The 15844-nt window shown below is 40.4% G+C and overlaps 2 long non-coding RNA genes across 2 annotated transcripts; both read right to left on the bottom strand.

Moving 5' to 3' along the window:
* Positions 1 to 3332: 3332 nt before the first annotated feature.
* LOC132088168 (uncharacterized) lies at positions 3333 to 8516 on the bottom strand. Its single transcript, XR_009421456.1, has 3 exons — positions 8420 to 8516; positions 3846 to 4028; positions 3333 to 3773 (listed from the first exon to the last, which is right to left on the bottom strand). It is a non-coding gene; the product is annotated as an uncharacterized LOC132088168 (long non-coding RNA).
* Positions 8517 to 8899: 383 nt separating this feature from the next.
* Positions 8900 to 9623, bottom strand: LOC130694600 (uncharacterized). The gene is made up of 3 exons (XR_009002091.2): positions 9526 to 9623; positions 9043 to 9162; positions 8900 to 8959 (listed from the first exon to the last, which is right to left on the bottom strand). It is a non-coding gene; the product is annotated as an uncharacterized LOC130694600 (long non-coding RNA).
* Positions 9624 to 15844: the final 6221 nt, after the last annotated feature.

The following is a 15844-nucleotide window of genomic DNA, read 5'->3' as shown; positions in this document are numbered from 1 at the left end:
ACCTACTGAGAGGATCGCATCAGGAGATGTCGTTACTGAACTTCAATGCATTGAAACGAAAGTAAAAATCATGTGCAAATTAAAAAAGCTATCAACGTTCATTAATCGTAAAAATTACTAAATGCGCTTTAACACACTAATTTTCTTTTTATTTAGCTTGCCGCCGACGAAAAAAAATTGATTCAGGTATGTGCGGAGAAGAAGCCAAAGTTAAACTTTCGGGAAACGATCAATTCTTTTGTTCAGCGCGGTATCAATGTAACATCAACGGACGAAAAAGGGTGGAATGCTCTACATTGGGTCTGTGCAAACAATTCAAACTCAAACTTAATGGAAGAAATCGAGTTGTTAATTCAAACAGGAATCGACGTGAACGCACCGAGCAAGAACAAATGGAACGCACTCCACGTTTTGTGTGCACACAATTCAAGCCCGCATTTAATTGATACAATCAGATTGTTAATCAAACTCGGCATCGACGCGAATGCAAAGGAAAAGGACGGATGGAACGCGATCCATTTACTCTGCCGATTTAATTCCAACGAAAATTTATTCGACGTGATTAGATTTTTAATTGAAGTCGGAGTCGACAAAAATGCAAAGACCGATGACGGATTAAGCATGTTTCACACCTTGTGTGCAACACAATCAAGTTCAAACCCAACTGACGCAATCGAACTTTTGATCCAAGATGGAATCAGTATTAATGTAAGGAGCAAAGACGGATGGAACGTACTACATACTTTGTGTGCAAACAATTCAAGCTCAATATTAATAGACGCAATCAAAAAATTAATCCAACTCGGAATCAACGTCAACGCAAAGAGCAACAGCGGATTAAACGCTCTCCACGCCTTGTGTGCAAAAAATTCAAGCTCAAATTTAGTTGCCGCAATCCAGGTTTTAATCGAACTCGGAATCGACGTGAACGCCAAGGACAAGGATGGATTTAACGTGCTCCATTTTCTGTGTGCAAACAATTCAAATCAGAACTTGATTGATGCGATTACCTTTTTCATTGAACAAGAAATCGATATCAATTCAAAGAGAAGGAACGGATGGAACGCACTCCACACTCTGTGTGCAAACAATTACAGTCCATACTTGGTTGAAACCATCAAATTGTTGATCAAACTCGGAATCGACACAAAGGCAAAGAGCAACAAAGGACTGAGCGCATTACACGTTTTGTGCGCGCACAATTCTAGCCCATATTTAACTAATGCAATCATATTCTTAATCCAAATCGGAATGGATGGCAACACAATAGACAAAGACGGCTTTAACGCACTCCATACTTTATGCGCATACAATTTAAGCCCAAAGTTTACTGACGCTATCCTATGCTTAATGCAACACAATATTGCCAAGGATGCAAAGATCAATAACGGATGGAACATTCTACATGTTACGTGCGCAAATAACCCAAACCCAAATTTAGCTACAGTAATTCGCAACTTAAAGAACCACGTCGCGGATGTTAAGGGCGAAGAGGGGCACAACATCCTTCATGCATTGTGCATTAATAATGTAAATCCAAACTTGATTGCTCTAATCGATTACATAATAAGTTTGGGAATCCATGTCAACGCAAAAGACGGTGAGGGGCATAACGTGCTCCATACACTATGTGCAAACAATTCATCTTCAAATTTAGTCGGCGCAATCGAGCGTTTAGTTCAAAAAGGAATAGATGTGAATGCAACAAACGAAGACGGGCAAAACGCTCTCCATTACTTGTGTGCGAAAAATTCAAGCACACATTTAATTGAAGCCATCAAACTGTTGATCGAACTTGGAATTGATATCCATGCAACGGACAAAAACGGATGGAATGCGCTCCATTTTCTGTGCGAATACAATTCCAATGAAAACCTATTCGACGCGGTCAAAATTTTAATTGAACTAGGAATTGAGATTAATTCCAACGGTTATGACGCGCAGGTTCTCTTACGCAACAATTACAAAAGAGGAAACTTGGAGGAAATTCTAACACTATTTGAAAAGACATACCCTGGAAATGGTTAATCAACAAAAACTATTTTGACTGACGGAGCTGTGAACCTAAAGCCAGAGAAACGTAACAACATCCAATGAAAGGGTATCGTCACAATTGTTTGCTATGGACATTATTATCTGAACTTCATAAAAAAGGTAATCGAATACACTCTAGTCTGGAAATTGGATTTCAAAATGAGCATTTCTGACTTGTTTTGAATAAAGTTCACTACAGTTACACCTGCCTGTGTGTGTGATAAAACTGCAATGGTAGCAAATTCGCAGGCAACGTATTAAATTTTCGAATTCATTTTTGTAACTCATTGATGTGGCAAAAATAAAAGGCCAAAGATAATTTGGCCTCGCAAAGCAACGCTTGCTTCGTGTGCAAAGCTCCGGCTGCATCCAAGGGACACGATAGGTCCCATTAATCATTTACGTGGGGCATCAGGTGATGCTGATCTAGACTTGCCTGATAGCATTCTCTAGCCTTAAAATTAACTTCGAACGCGGTTTGGTTATTGACAAAATAGATAAGGAAACTCAACGCGCCACAAAATTTTACGTTTTCAGGCGCACAACGACGTAAAACACAGGGGTTTTAGGATAAAGAAAGCAACCTTTAAAAAAAATGACTGTCAAACAGTCCCCTAAACAGCTCTACTATCAGATACAACTGAATAATAATATGACTAAGCAGAATATGGTTACTAACCTTTTCATTTCGACCAAACCGCGTCGAAGTGTACCGCTGATTTACATCACAAGTCCTGCAGCGAAAAACAGGGATCGGCTTCGTATAGAAATTAAACGCTTCCACCTGCTTCTGCAAGAAATAATACGTCAGCTTTAAAAATCACTGACTATTGAAGATGTATGTAAATACCTATTATAGCGCCATGTTAATCCCAACTGGAAATACTGGTGGCACATCCGGATTCCTAATCCAGAGTCGTTACGTCATCGTCCTAACTACAAATAAAATCATTACAAATTTTGGATCAAACAGCTCTAATGCTACTTCGTCGTATCTTTTACCCTTACCATCTACTGGTTTGGTAGAATCTCACAGTTGCCGGCGGAATTTGAAAAATATTCCGACCTCTAAATGTATGTTGTAATGATTAAGACTACGATAGGGCGAATGACGGGAAAGAAAAGGACGAATACTTAAGGCGGTGACGGCCATGCCCATGCCCATCACCTCAACCAACGGCGAAATTGGCGGCGGTATGTCCTAGATATTACAAAGATCTTTCAAGTATTCTTAAGTGACACTTTATTATTAAATACTCGAGTTATTAACATAATTTTTAGTTGGAACTAACTTAATGTAAGTTTTACCAGATTAGACGTCATTTTTCAAACTGCCTTTGGAAATCAACAGCTTAGACGTTGCCTTCCTGCAACACAAGTCTATAGTACTCGGTCCTGAGATTGGCGGTTCAATCGGTATCATCTTTGCCATCGCCAATGCTATGGAATGTTCCCTCAATGTAGTTGGTTTCGCGCGCGCTGTGAAGGACATGAGAAAAGAGTATGGTGGAGTAATGGTGGTCTCTGCTAACGTACAGCGTACCATGAAACTCATCTGACAACTAATCGGGAACAACAAAAGTTTATGAAGAAGAAAATGTCATAATTTGTCGACCTGTATCTTGACGACATCAGATTTCATCGTTGTACAGTTATGGATATCTTCAAATGTTTCCCATCAAGTGCGTCCGTCAGCCGAAAGTTGATTATTCCGGTTAAATCCGAGAGAATCACATTCCCTAGAATGCAATAGGTTATTCAGTAGCCGTGACGTAATTTGCATTAAGTAAATACTGTAGATATGTAGATACTTGTTTACATCCGTTATCCATTTTTCTTGAATTCTGTTTTCAATATACCACATTCCAAGTGCAAAGCCAGCAATTTGGGTGTTACTGAAGACAAAAGGAATTTCCGTTAGGCTGTTATACGTCTGGTCTTTTTCCAAAATATTTCATTCGATTGGCATAAAAATGTGGGAACTAGAAATCCACCTGTATAAATGATTTGAAAATTCTATTTCTGTTGTTAACAATTCAGTATCAACGTCCCACAACGTACACATTGCATATCAATAGGCCGACATTGCTCTTTAGATAAAGGGATACCATAGGATGAGCCGTTAAAAGCCGAAAACGTGTTACTTGCTTTCTTTGGCACGCAAATTAACGGGCAAAATTTTAACGTAAGGCATTAAAGTAACTTCATGGATATGTCAAGAAGATAATCAGATAGACGGTAGTTTCCAAGGGCTTTCAACTTATGCTATGCTCAACAAATAATCTTACCGATAACCAGCGATTTCAATTTTGATTATCTAGTATCAAATTCTCCCCTAGCTACTTGCTTACATCGCTCTTTTGCTAGTTTTCAAGTGCAACGAAATCAGTGAGTTGAAACGTTGTCGCATTAAAATGACAACGCCAAATGACAACGTCAGAAAAATGCAGTATGACAAGACGGATTTTATAGGAAAAGGTGCATACGGTTCAGTGTTTGGTGGTACATTTGACGGCCAAAAAGTAGCAGTAAAACGGGTTGAGCTGACTGGTGAAACAGTTCATCCAGTTGACAACGAGCTGAAAATTCTTCAACAATTGGCCCACCCGAATGTTATCAAATTCCTTCATTTCGAAAGTGATGAAAATTTCAAGTAAGATTTTTTAAAACGTCATTTTGAAAGAGAAACAGAATCTGTACATTTATTGACCTTTCAGATACTATGTTTTGGAATTTTGCGACACATCATTGGATAAGCTGTTCTTAAAACCGGACGATCCTAGGAAATACAAAGGACCTATACCACTCCCTATCGAAATGTTCCTCCATTTAGCTTCAGGACTTGCTTATATCCATTCGAGGGATTTGATTCACCGAGATATTAAACCGGACAACATTCTGATTTCTGTGAAAATGACTGACCAAGGCGAACAGGCAACGATGAAGTGGGGTGATTTTGGATTGTGCCGACCCGTGAATGAACGAGGAACATACACAATGAGTGAAATCAGAGGAACTTATGATTGGTTTGCTCCCGAGTTGTACGAAATTCTAGCTAACAAGTTTTTGGACGGAAAACGTGGGACAGTCAATAGCGATGTCTTCGCAGAAGGGCTCGTCTTCGGTTACATTCTCTTGAACGGAATACATCTCTACGGTTCGGAGGATGAAATTATGACAAACATCAAACAGAATATACCGATTAATATGGACAGTAAGTTTCTATTTACGGACGGTCACTTTCGCAAACATATACTCACTAATGTTAAATCCTTTGATATGTTTTCATTGTAGAGATTCATAATTTACATTGGGCACGCAGTTTGTTAACAAAAATGTTGATCACTAAACCTACTGCGAGAATCGCATCACGAGATGTCGTTACTGAACTTCAATTCATTCAAACGAAAGTAAAAATCGTGTGCACATTGAAAAAGCTATCAACGTGGATTAATCGTCAAAATGATTTAACGGGATTTAACGCTAATTATTTTCTTTATTTAGCTTGGATGGAATGCTCTACATTGGGTGTGTGCAAACGACTCAAACTCAAACATAATTGAAGAAATTGAGTTGTTGATAAAACGCGGAATCGACACAAACGCAAAGAGCAACGAAGGACTGACCGCATTGCACGTTTTGTGCACATACAATTCCAGTCCTGATTTAACTGATGCAATCGAATTCTTAATCAAAAGAGGTATGGATGGAAACGCAAAAGACAACAACGGCATGAACGTACTCCACACTTTGTGTGCATTCAATTCAAGTTCAAATTTAATAGACCCATTCGAAAAGTTAATCCAACTCGGAATTGATGTGAAAGCAAAGGATGACAAGGGAGCAAACGCACTCCATTGCCTGTGTGGTAACAAGTCATCCTCAAATTTAATTGATGGAATCGAAAAGTTAATCCAACTCGGAATCGACGTAAACGCAAAGGATGACAACGGAATAAACGCACTCCATTTCCTGTGTAGAAACAATTCATCCTCAAATTTAATGGATGGAATCGAAAAGTTAATCCAACTCGGAATCGACGTGAACGCAAAGAATGACAAGGGAGCAAACGCACTCCATTGCCTGTGTGGTAACAAGTCATCCTCAAATTTAATTGATGGAATCGAAAAGTTAATCCAACTCGGAATCCACGTAAACGCAAAGAATGACAAGGGAACAAACGCACTCCATTTCCTGTGTAGAAACAATTCATCCTCAAATTTAATTGATGGAATCGAAAAGTTAATCCAACTCGGAATCGACGTAAACGCAAAGAATGACAACGGAACAAACGCACTCCATGCCCTGTGTAGAAACAATTCATCCTCAAATTTAATTGATGGAATCGAAAAGTTAATCCAACTCGGAATCGACGTGAACGCAAAGAATGACAAGGGAAAAAACGCACTCCATTTTCTGTGTAGTAACAATTCATCCACAAATTTAATGGATGGAATCGAAAAGTTAATCCAACTCGGAATCGACGTGAACGCAAAGAATGACAAGGGAAAAAACGCACTCCATTTCCTGTGTCGTAACAAGTCATCCTCAAATTTAATTGATGGAATCGTAAAGTTAATCCAACTCGGAATCCACGTAAACGCAAAGAATGACAACGGAACAAACGCACTCCATTACCTGTGCGTAATAAATTCATCCTCAAATTTAATTGATGGAATCGAAAAGTTGATCCAACTCGGAATCGACGTGAACGAAAAGGATGACGAGGGAGCAAACGCACTCCATTTCCTGTGTAGTAACAAGTCATCCTCAAATTTAATTGATGGAATCGAAAAGTTAATCCAACTCGGAATCGACGTGAACGCAAAGAATGACAAGGGAACAAACGCACTCCATTTCCTGTGTAGTAACAATTCATCCACAAATTTAATGGATGGAATCGAAAAGTTAATCCAACTCGGAATCGACGTGAACGAAAAGGATGACGAGGGAGCAAACGCACTCCATTTCCTGTGTAGTAACAAGTCATCCTCAAATTTGATTGATGGAATCGAAAAGTTAATCCAACTCGGAATCGACGTGAACGAAAAGGATGACGAGGGAGCAAACGCACTCCATTTCCTGTGTAGTAACAAGTCATCCTCAAATTTAATTGATGGAATCGAAAAGTTAATCCAACTCGGAATCGACGTGAACGCAAAGAATGACAAGGGAACAAACGCACTCCATTTCCTGTGTAGTAACAATTCATCCACAAATTTAATGGATGGAATCGAAAAGTTAATCCAACTCGGAATCGACGTGAACGCAAAGAATGACAAGGGAACAAACGCACTCCATTTCCTGTGTAGTAACAATTCATCCACAAATTTAATGGATGGAATCGAAAAGTTAATCCAACTCGGAATCGACGTAAACGCAAAGGATGACAAGGGAGCAAACGCACTCCATTACCTGTGCGTAATAAATTCATCCACAAGTTTAATTGAAGGAATCGAAAAGTTGATCCAACTCGGAATCGACGTAAACGCAAGGCGCGGCGATGGACTAAACGCACTCCATGTTCTTTGCAAGGAAAATGCAAGCACAAATTTAATTGAAGCCATCAAACTGTTGATCCACATTGGAATTGATAGCCATGCAAAGGACAAAAACGGATGGAATGCACTCCATTTCCTGTGCAGTTTTAATCCCAGTGAAAACCTATTCGACGCGATCAAAGTTTTAATTGAACAGGGAACTGAGATTAAATCGAACGGTTTTGACGCGCAGGTTCTCTTACGCAAAAACTACAAGAAAGATAACTTGGAGGAAGTTTTGAAACTATTCGACATGCTAGACCCTGTAGTCACAATCACTTCCTACAGAAATTATTATAGAAGCATGATTGACAATTTTTTCCAATACGTTCAAGACTGGATATTGAATTTCTAATAGAATTTCTGACTTGGTTTGAAGAAAATTAACTTCAATTACACTTGGGCGTATGTTAAAACCGTTATGGTAGTAAACTCGCAGGTAACGCATTTTCTTTTCTGATTCATTTTCCTAATCCATTGATGTGGCAAAAATAAACGCTCATACATAATTTATCCTTGCAAAGAAACATTTACTTCGTGTGTAAAGCTGCGGCTGCATCAAATGGACACATTTACTTAGGCCATCAGATAATGCTGACCTACAGATGCTCGATAACATTCTGTAACCTCAACGTAACTTCGGACGCGGTTTCATTACTTACAATAGATAAAGATCCCAACACGCCACAACATTAACCGTTTTCAGGCGCACAACGACGAAAAACACAGGGATTTTAGGATAAGAACGCAACCTTTGAAAACTGGCATTCAAACAGTGCCCTTATCAGGTCTACTATCAAATGCAACCGCGTAATAAGGAGACTGATCAGAATAGGGTTACTAACCTTATCATTTCGATCCAATCGCGACGAAGTTTACAGCTGATTTACATCACAAGTCCAGCAGAAAAAAACAGGGATCCGCTTCGTATAGAAATTTAACATTTCCACCTGCTTCTGCAGAAAATGATACGTCACCCTTTAAAAGAGGCCATAACTATTTAAAATTTATGTAAATACCTGACATATCGCCATGTTAATCCAAGCTGGCAATATTGATGTCACATACGGATTCCGAATACAGCGCCGGTACGTCATCGTCCGTACTACAGGTGAATTCAACACACATGAAACAAATTTTGGACCAGACTGCTCTTAAACTACTTTTTCTCATCTTTTATTCTTACCATCGACTGGTTTGGTAGAATTTCACAGCTGTGTGCGGAATTTGACAGATATCTAAATGTGGGTTGTAAAGATAGAAAACATTTAGACTAAAATACAAAGAATGACGTGAAAGAAAAAGAAAGAGTACTTCGTTTGGTCATGTAACATTTCTGTGTCCGAGAATTCTCTTCGAAAAGGTAAACATAGCACTCTGAAAACCTGCAAAAAAATGCAATGAAATTATACTTAGAAAGTTTTACTGGTGATTGTTATCTTTATTATTTAAGTAATTATTGCCTTACTTTTGCTGTAGGTTTAAAGTGAGGTCAACGGATGCGCGAACGTCTACATTTCTACCTGAAGCGACGGTATCTTGATGGACGCTGTAAACTTGAATGGGTCGTAATATCAGTTTAGATGGCCTAAAGAAAAAACAGAAGCCAAACGTAATTGGCAGTTAACAAAGCAATTACTGGATACCCACGATAATAATGGGAAATGTTCGAAAAAATTTTAGAAGTGACCTGTGGACCAGAGTCCAACAGAATCTTAAATATAGTTAGTAGCCAATATTTTTACGTTCAACAAGTCATTGTCAGTTAACAGTACGCAAGATTATAAATCAACAGAGATAATTATGCACATAAACGTTCTTCCAAGTACACACCCTTGTCTCACAATGTGGGGAGTTTAAACAATTATCTTTAACAAACAATTCAATATCCAAGGTATGCTTTCTCTAGATTTGTTTGGAATTTAATCAATATGTGTTTCATATAACTCACTTGTCTCATTTTCGACCTGATAGGCGTTCTGGATATAAAAATCGGCGCACTTGTGAAAACGAAGCTTTCCGCCATGCATCTGCCTACATATAAGAGCTCCTCAGCCATTTCTAGTTTTACCGAGCGCTTTCCCTAGGTAGAAGGAGGAAGTTGTTACTCGCGTTTAGGATAAAAATCGTTATCGAAGAAGTAGGAAATGAGACATGGTTAACTACTAATAAACTTTTTGGAAAAAATAGAGAATTGAAAATTGGGCTTAATGAAATAGATATAACTATTGAAGTGTTACACAAATATAGATTGGCATTCTCAAAAAAGGCAAATGAATATCTTACTTTAAACCCTGATGGATTACAACACTTCTGCACATTCCCTGTGTTCTGCAGCATCCAGCTGTATGAAAGTGCTGCGAAATCAGTCAATAGAAATCAGCCATTAAAGAGTTACCACTCTCCTCGGTTCTCTGTAAAACAAAGAGACATTGCTTAGATTACACACTCTACTTTAAGGCAACATGCACTGCTTGGGAGAGGCACATGACAAAGTTTTTGAAACATGAGTGCTGGACTACTCTAGGGTGAAATGATCATACTTGAAAAGAAAATTTCCCTCTAGACAGTTGGACTCAAATCCAAAACGACATAAACTACTTCAAGATTTTAAACTGAATTACAACAGGGAGAAAAAAAGGTTAGAGTAAACGAAGGTGAAGCATGAAAAATTCCAGGAGTTAGATTAAAATTTTAAGCCTCATTTGTCTTTAACTTACTATTCTTACCTTAACGTGTCCCTAAAGCTAATACTTCAGCTAACGTTTGCCTTAAGCGAGCAGATATCTTGTAAATCCCTTCGAACTAGATGCTGCTTTGTTGCAGTTCAAATTCACGAATCAGTTACTACAGGGCACATCACATCACTTTTGGATATCAATCCATTTCTTGTTAAACATTTCTATGAAAAGAATTTCTGGAATTTTGATTAGCAAATTTAGTTATTTCCATATTACCTCTTTCACTCATCATTGAATTTGTAGATTATGTTTAACCAAACGATTTACGGGTTTTGGCAATGTACTGCTATCCTCTTCTTTACTTAATGCACTACACATTTCAGCAATTAGGGTTATGGTTCCCCGCACACGTGTGCTAATCAAAACCTTCGACCTTCTAATGGAATTGTATTTAATTTTGAAATGTTCATAGTTCTCTAATTTTAGGCTGATTATATGCTACAATAGCACAACTTGCATAAAAATTATGAAGATTAAAATCCTCATGTCGAAAATTAATAACCAGTAAACGCGCCTCAATGTAAAGAATTTCAGATTTAAGAAAGCTAGAACAAGACGCCATTTCTAAACATTTCCAAATGACTCATTCCACTTGACAAGGACGGAAATCGCTGGGGCATTGCCAGATCTTCTTATTTCGAACAACATTTTTGAGAATCTAGATGTGGCATCGTTGTGCAAAAAAAGTTGACCAAAAAGACGCCAGGGGGCTAGGCTCTTCTAAGCGCGCGAAGTATGAATCACATACAGCAAATCCTAACCAATCAACAAATTTACTAAGAATCTGATTCAAATACTAATTTTAAAATTCATCTCAAACGCTTTCCTTTTCAGTGGTCCTCAGTTGCATTAATCTGCACCAGACTTAAAAGAATAATTTAAAATCTAGGTTGCTTCTACGGCATTTATTCGTGTTTTTTTTATGAATCAACTTTACATATAGAAAAACTGTACATCAACGTAAAAAAAAAGACGCAATAAACAAAAGGGAAAAAACTAGGGTCAAAACAGATGGACAGGTTGTAAAAAAAATATGGTGGAAAGAAAACAGCAGCACGAGGGTTCACGTTTGGAAGGAAGCAATTTGAGCATTCGTCCGTTGATAATTGTTCATTTTTGTGTCCATTTATGTCTCCGGGAAAAAACAAGAAAGGAGACAAAACATTAAAAGAAAAACATTAAAGAATGGAGAGGAAAAATTGGCATGCATCGAGAAGTACAGAGTTGCGATGGATTTCATTGAAAGAAATCCTCTGTTTGAATTGCAATATTTCTTCTCACGTCCTATATACAAAAACGAATTTTTTTTTTTAGAGACATTCGGGAAGGATGAGGGGGTAACTTCAGGGGGGTGGACAATGTTGCTTCTTATGTACACGACGCTTGAACGGAAATGGTCCTAAAACAATTAGAAAACAAACACAAAAAATATTGTATAACTAGTCGATGATGGCGACATTCGAATAAAGCATCGCACTTTTTTTTAAATTTTTTTTCGAAAATGAATTTGTTGTCGGTTATGCCATCGCTTTTTTTGAAAATCAAATAGAACTTCATTATTTATTAACTATTTATAAGCAAGACCTCTAACTGATGAGGACCAGGTCCAGTATTCCCTTCTTTCCGTTTTTTGTTTTTCCCTTCATTTCAGCGAGATCAAAATGGCGACAAAACAAATAACAGGCAAGCAATTCCCCCATTTTCCCACTAGAGGGCAGCACATGAATATCCTTCTTTGAGCCTTCCTATCACAATCCAAACTCAATTCTTATTTGTTATTTCAAGAAACATAAAAACCAAATAGGGAAAATTTGTTTTTTGTTTTAGCCAATCAACCAAAAAAAAGATTGTGGCCATTAAATAGGCCAGGTGATGAAAATGGTGATGATTGTCGTCGCTCCGTTAAAGGGTAAAACCTCGAACGGTGTTTTGGCACACACGGCGAAAACATTGTCAGGTCATTCACTTCTGATTTTAAATTAGATCGATGCGAGAGAGGGAGACGAAGTGAGTTGTACAACATCTAATAATCGTAAATCTTTAAAGAAATAATAATATTAGCATCTGTTTCCTCTAGACGATGATCTCGCGGATGACTCTGCGATTCCGCGAATTGGGCGTCGAGTAGCCACTCTCGAGCGATTCGTCGAACGAGAGGGAAATGTGCTGCGGTGGCGCCATTTGTTGTTGCCCCTGTTGTTGTTGCTGTTGGTGTTGTTGGTGCTGTTTCACCTCCTCCGGCTCGGCCTCCATGTAAGGATCGGGTAAGCCGCTCACGTTGTGATAGGTCGATTCTACAGAACGAATTAAAGAAAAATCAGCGTCATCATTCACGTGAATGAAATAAGAAAAGATTATACCGAGATGTTCCACGCGTTTACCATTATTATGGACAGCGGCGTAAGGATCTCCGTTGGCCGTCACGACGCCGTAATTATTGCGCTGCATGTAATCATCGCCTGTGCTGGGCGGGTAGTGACTGTAATCTTCGAATCCGCCGTACCCGCCGTGAGTCATTGGGTCATAGTGGTACGACCTGCCCGGCAGCGTTCCATTGCCCAATTGATGATCGCCTCCATTCACTCCGCCAACGCCGCCATTTTGGCTAGCCAATTTCAACTGCCACAAAGAGTCTTGAGAATTGACAGAGCCGCCATTGTTCGAATTGGAATAACTGTGTTCCGTGTACGCCATATTGACCCCTAATTTAAAGTTTATCCATCATTTCCAATAAATCAAAATAAATCAAATGAAAATGAACTTACAATCGCCGTTGGCATGTCCGTTATTCTGAGCGCTGGCCACGGCGTAGCCATAACCATTTTGGGTAGCGTACAGGGCGTTCTTGCTGGCCGCATCGTCCAGCATACTGCCGTGACTCGTATTCATCAAACTTTGATCGCGTCCTTTATTCTCCAGGCCACCGTAATAAGGCGGATGTTGTTGCTGCTGTTGTTGTTGCTGTTGGCCGATGGTCGGACGGGCCGAATGGGCCTTCTCCATTTCCAAGAGTTTCTTGAGCTTCTGAGCGCGACGGCGACGGTAGCAGTAAAAGATGGCGAAAAGGACAAAGACCAGAGAGCCGACGACGCAGGCGACGATGATGGCCACCATGTACTTGGCGGGCAAGTCCGTCAGGGCTTTGGTCGGTTCCTGGATGAGATCGCCAGTGACGGCGACGACCGGCTCGCTACACAGGGTCGTGTTCATCTCCAGGCAGAGCTTGATGCGGACGTCGTCCACCTCGTTCCTGACCATGTCGAGCACTTCGCGACTAACGGGCGAGCGGACCGAGATCCTTTGCGACAGAGACCAGTCGCCGTCAATGCGGCTCTCGACCATGGCCATGAGGGGAAGCTGAGAGTCGACGTTGAACGAGATCGTCTTGGTTTTGGGCTCGAACGTCACCTGTTTGGGCTCTGGAATTCGGGACAGATCGACGACGGTAGACGCCGTTAAGGCGTTGCTCACCGCGCTCTTGCCTTTCGTGTTCTCTGCCCGCACTTGGAACGTGTACGATTGCAGCTGTTCCAGACCTCGAATAACACACGGATTTGCATACTGACAATCGTCTTCTTGTTGCTGGCCAGCATCGCTGCTTGAAGAAACGGCCCGATAGAGGACAGTGTAAATAGTATTTTCAAATCCGCCATTGAATCCTTCGTCCCATTCGAGCGTCAGCGAATCGTAACCCGACTGGACAATTCTCAAATTGGTCGCTTTCTCCGGTGCGCTGGTCGCTTGCAGACGGACAGCGGCCGCATTTTCGCCTTCAGCGTTCCACATTTTGCAAGTGTAATCGCCGTTGTCGGACTCTTTGACGTCGTTAATTCTCAAAATGCCCTGGTAGATGTCGTTGCCGTTGGTCGTGATCGACGTCACGTTCATTTCGTATTTGCTGTCGCCGCCGATGATGGGCACGTCGCGCAGGGACCACTCGAAATTGGGTCGCGGATAAGCCTGGACTTGGCACAGCAACAAGACGCTCGACGAGCCGACGTTGGAAGCCACTTTGGGTCGGTGATCCAGCAAGATGGGCGCATGTTCGATCTTCAACGTCAAGGTGGATTCGATGCGACGGATTTGATTTTCAAAAGCGCAAGTATAAACACCTCGATCATCGGCCGTTAATTGAGACAAAGCCGGACGTTCAGAGCCGTGAAAACGTCGTGTCGAACGGACGGTAAAGATGGCGTTTCGACCTTTAGACTTGTCCGTCATTCATTCGTATGCGTCCGAACTGCTGCCGGGCAACATCTCGACTCCGTCCTTGAGCAACGTGATGGATGGCTTCGGTTTGCCCTGGGCAGAGCACGTCACATTAAAATCAGCGTCTTGCGCTTTTTTCTGCAAGACGGGCGGCAACTGGCCAATGAAGCGGGGCGGTTGATAGACCCGCAAATGAACGTAGCTGGAACTGCCAGTGCCCAGGTCGTTGTTGGGCTGGCAGAAGTAGGTGCCTTCGCTGTTCTGGCGGGCCGAAAGTACATCAGTTTGAATAAAACGTAATAAACAAATGAAATTTACTAAAATCGTTCCTCACTTGAGTGGTACTACGTGCAAATTGAAGCCAGGACGCACGACGATACAAGTTGTCATGTAGAAACTTGAATCAGTTGAAGATTACAGTTGAAGCAAGGGAGAATATTTCGTTCCGAAAACATGTAAATAGCTTTCTTAGACGTGAAAATCATTGCGCGAAACTTCAAGGTAAAGCTTTGAATTGGCTTCACTGGTATGTTAAGCAGATAATCAGGTAGGCGGATGCAGTAGTTTCCCAGGGCTTTCAACTTATGATATGCTTAACAAACAACCTAACTGATAACCTTAAAGCAAGTTCAGTTTTGATTATCTAGTATCAAATTCGCCCCTAGCAACTTGCAAACATCGCTGTATTGCCAGTTTTCAAGTGCAACCCAATGAGTGAGTTGAAAAGTTGTCGCATTAAATACCGCCGCAAATGAAACGTCTGAAAAATGCAGTACGACAAGAAGGATTTTATAGGAAAAGGTGCATCCGGTTCAGTGTTTTGTGGTACATTTAACGATCAAAAGGTAGCCATCAAACGGATTGAGCTAGTTGGTGAACCAGACCACTTTCTTGACAACGAGCTTAAAGCTCTCCAGCAGTTAGACCACGCGAATGTTGTCAAACTATTTCATTTCAAAAGCGATGATAACTTCAAGTAAGATTACTTCAAAATGTCATTGCGAATGAGCAACAGAACCTGCCCAGTTATTTATCTTTTAGATATTTTGCTTTGGAATTTTGCGACGCATCACTGGATCAGCTTTTCGTAAAATCGGACGATCAAAAGAAATACAAAGGACCTATACCACTCCCTATCGAAATGTTCCTTCATTTAGCTTCAGGCCTTGAATATATCCATTCGCGGAACTTAATTCACCGAGATATTAAACCAGGAAACATTCTGATTTCTGTGAAAATGACTGACCAAGGCGAACAGGCAACGATGAAGTGGAGTGATTTTGGGCTGTGCCGACCCGTGAATGAACGAGGAACATTCAC

Source organism: Daphnia carinata, chromosome 7 (genome assembly GCF_022539665.2).
Source record: "Daphnia carinata strain CSIRO-1 chromosome 7, CSIRO_AGI_Dcar_HiC_V3, whole genome shotgun sequence".
Taxonomy (NCBI): Eukaryota; Metazoa; Arthropoda; class Branchiopoda; order Diplostraca; family Daphniidae; genus Daphnia; species Daphnia carinata.
Note: the sequence above shows the minus strand (reverse complement) of the source record. Positions and strands in the feature narration are given on the sequence as shown.